The sequence below is a fragment of the Lipotes vexillifer genome, unplaced genomic scaffold, assembly GCF_000442215.2.
Source record: "Lipotes vexillifer unplaced genomic scaffold, Lipotes_vexillifer_v1.1 scaffold121, whole genome shotgun sequence".
In the NCBI taxonomy this organism is placed as follows: domain Eukaryota; kingdom Metazoa; phylum Chordata; class Mammalia; order Artiodactyla; family Lipotidae; genus Lipotes; species Lipotes vexillifer.
Window position 1 is genome coordinate 437,896 of NW_006773122.1, and position 4,010 is coordinate 441,905.

At 48.4% G+C, this 4,010-nt stretch overlaps 1 pseudogene; it reads left to right on the top strand.

The window, feature by feature from the left end:
* The first annotated feature begins 403 nt into the window (after positions 1-403).
* On the top strand, positions 404-811 carry LOC103083909 (60S ribosomal protein L27a pseudogene; annotated as a pseudogene).
* Positions 812-4,010: the final 3,199 nt, after the last annotated feature.

Sequence of the window (4,010 nt, forward strand, 5' to 3'; positions counted from 1 at the left end):
CGTGGCCTCTTAAGAAGGGTCAGAAGGGTTTTCTGAGCTAGTCGGGGCCACAGGTGAGCAGTGCTGGGCCTGAGGAATCACAGACCAGTGGCATACTTGAACTGGAGAGCCCACAGGGGCTGGCTGACCCCAATTCCTTCATGTACCGATGGGGAACCTGAGGCCTGTGATAGGCAGGACCCAGCCAGTCAGTGGTGAAGCCAGGCCTGGGATTCTCCCTCTGTTGTTTCAAGAAGACCCATTTGTACTTATTCCCCTATGCCACCGAGGGGCTTCAAATGGGCACAGCCCTTTAGGAGGGCAGTTTTGCAAAACCTACGAATATTTAAAGTGTGCTAGGCCTCTGTGCTCAATAGCCCGCGAGACTTTGCAGAGGACTTCCTCTTTTATCTCGGCCGCCAACATGCCGTCCGGACTAAGGAAGACCCGGAAACTTAGGGGCCACCTGAGCCACGGCCATGGCTGCATCATCAAACACTGGAAGCACCCGGGAGGCCGCGGTAATGCTGGTGGCATGCATCACCACAGGATCAACTTTGACAAATATCACCCAGGATACTTTGGGAAAGTTGGTATTAGGCGTTACCCCTTAATGAGGAACTAGAGCTTCTGCCCAACCGTCAACCTTGATAAACTGTGGACCTTGGTCAGTGAGCAGACACGGGTAAATGCTGCCAAGAACAAGACTGGAGCTTCTCCTGTCACTGATGTGGTGTCACATCAGCCTGTCATCGGGAAGTCCAAATTCTTCAGCAGAAGAGCTGAGGAGAAGATGAAGGGTGTGGGTGGGGCTTGTGTCCTGGCAGCTTGAAGCTACATGGTGGGAGATTCATTAAATCAGGGGTCCCCGACACCATGCCCTCCCCAGCCCAGCCCACAGAGCAGGAGGTGAGCAGCGGGCGAGTGAGCGAAGCTTCATCTGCCGCTCCCCATCTCCCTCCCCATCGCCGCCCCCCATCACCACTCCCCATCACCACTCCCCATCGCCCTCCCCAGCCCTTCCCATCGCCCTCCCCATCGCCGCTCCCCATCTCCCTCCCCATCGCCTCCCCATCGCCCTCCCCAGCCCTCCCCATCGCCTGAAAAACTGTCTTGCATAAAACTGGCCCCTGGTGCCAAAAAGGTTGGGGACCGCTGCATTAAAGGATAACAAGTGATTTCCTCATCTGGTGTGAGTGTAGGTTCTTTGGCACTTCTACCTCCCTACCTGTACCGAAACCCACCTAACGGGTTCTAGGAGTTAGGGAATGAAGACCTGGGCTCCTTTGCCAGCTCCCCTCAGAGTATGGAAGACATGGCACCAACACTTAGAATAAGGCCTTGGCTGGTTACCTAATTTGAGGCTTCTCACTTTGAAAGTGAGAATGCTACCTGTTGATAATGGACATATCGTTGAAAAGCCTATTGCCATTGTTTGCTCTGAATTTATAAATGAGTGGGAGAATGTGCCCTTAACTGTTCTGTGGGACTCAAGGGGGGAAAACTCATGATCTTTACCACATTTTGCTGAGTCACGTTGGAAAGATGGGTCAGTGGTAGGATAGAAGTGATTCTTTGGAACTTACTTCCTCAGTCTAAGGTTCTTCCACCTGGCTTCCTCATCTCAGACCAAACCATTCTGGTCATAATCAGAATGTTGGAATGGGGCCCAACAATCTGAATTTTAAACACACCAGGGCTTTTTTTTATCAGTGGTTCGGATTCTATAAAGCAGTTGTCAGGACTTATGGGTCCCTGTGCATAGGAGTCTTAATGTTCAACGAAATACATCATGAAATGCTAATGAAACAAATAAGTGTGCCAGCCTGTTGCCCCACAATTTCCATTCTATGAATTCATGGTATAGAAATATTTCCACAAGTTTTATAAGATATGTTCAAGTATGTTTACATTGTTGTGATCATAGTGAGAGACTGGAGGCAACCTCAGTGTCCTTCAGAGGGGGACTGAGTAGATGGATGGTACATCCACACTATGGGATATGGTGTAGCTGTTAAAAAAGAATGAAGTAAGTCTGTATGCACTGAGATGGCAAGATATCCTGGACATTGGAAAGTGACATATAGCAAGACCTGTTTACAGAGTATGATGCCACTTTGGGGAATTACTTTTCATTTGTCCATCAGGGAGAAACACTGGATAGAGGCCCTATTGTTCAGTGATCCTTAGAGGTAGGAAATAGTAGGGGCCTTACAGTTTCAAATTTTATTCAGAAATGCTTGCCTTTTTTCTTTTTAAATGGTGTGTCTGGGGACTTCCCTGGCAGTCCAGTGGTTAAGACTCCACGCTTCCACTGCAGGGGGCCACGGGTTCAATCCCTGGTTGGGAAATTAAGATCCCACATGCCGCATGGCACAGCAAAAAAAAAAAAAAAAAAAGTGTATCTGTATTACTTTTGCAATTAAGAAAAAAAAATTTTTAAAGCCCCCATCTAGAGCAGGGATGGGCAAACTACAGCCACTGGGCCCAATCCAGCCCACAGCCTGTTTTTGCACAGCTGACAATGGTTTTTACATTTTTACAGGGTTGTAAAAACAATATACAGAAGACTATGCAGCCCACAGTTCCTAAAACATGTGCTCTCTGGCCCTTTTCAGGAGAAGTGTGCCGATCCTTGGTCTAGAGGAGAGGGGAAGGGTGGTGGTCAATAATTCAGGAGCCTGACTGGGAACGTCTCTGTCCCCCCTCACCCCGTTTCCTGCAGGAGTTCAATTTGACATTGACCTGCCCAACAAGAAGGTCTGCGTCGACTCTGAGCACAGCGTGAACACTCTGCTGGAGACCCTGGGGAAAACAGGAAAGGCCGTTTCCTACCTCGGCCCCAAGTAGCGAGGGCCTGGGGAGGGCCTGGGCCCCCAACCTGCAGGATGGACCAAAGTGGGCAGGTGGGTGAGGCCCGACACTGCAACAAAGTATGTCTCTACCAAATGCAAACCACAGGCTCAGGGACTCCTTCCAGCCCCCTGTGAGTAGACAGAGCACTTCGTGATGTCTCCCAGGGTCCCCTCTATGACTTCAGGGTACATTTCATGATCAGCAGGGTTTAAGTTTAAGCATATGGCCCTGAGCAGTGTGTCGTTTGCTTTGATAACTTAACGGTCCCATCAGAGGTGACACCTACGCCCTGAGCCTTGTGGTCCGATGCACTGACCAGGTGAGTTAGTTCACCTTGGACTCTGTCCCTACTTGGAAGTGTTCTCAGCTTCCTGAGCATGCCCTCTGCCCAGACTGGTGCAAAGACAATACTGTGGTCAATCTGGTAGTTTCTTAAAACCTACCATATGACCTAGCCATTCCTTTGCCAGGTATTTACCCAAGAGAAATGGAAAGCAATGTCCGTATGAAGACTTGTAAATATTGAGAGTAGCTTTACTTGTAATAGCCAAAAGCTGGAAACAACCCAATGTCCATCACTAGGTGAAGAGATAAACAAATTGTGGTATAGCCATACAATTGAATACTATTATCCATGCAACAAGTGCAATGAATCTCACATACTGTATGGTATCATTTATATAAAGTTCTAAAAACTGCAAATGAACCTATAGCGACCAAAGCAGATCCATGATTGCTTGATGATGTGGGGTGGCAAGGAGAGGCAGGAGGAGACTTTGGGGTTGGAAATGTTCATTATCTTGAGTGTGGTGAGGGTATGCGGGTGTATTCGATTGATAAGTTACAGATCATCACATTGTGCACTTAAAATATGTCTACGTATAGCATGTCAGTTACACCCCCAATAAAGCTGTTAAAGGTGAAAAACACAACACAAACAAACAAAAAACAGCAGCGTGTTTAAGCTGGATGTTCCCTTTGATTTTACATAATCCAGAAAGGAGGTTAGTGACACTGTGCCAGCACCCTTCACTGTGGAACCAGGGCAGACTTTAGTCATCCATCCAGCATTCCTTCCCTCCATGCCTAGCCACAGTCTCAGAATCCTTCACAGCACAACCCTCCTAGCAGTCACTGTCCCCGTAGTGCCTTTCATGCCCTTCATGCGTGTATTA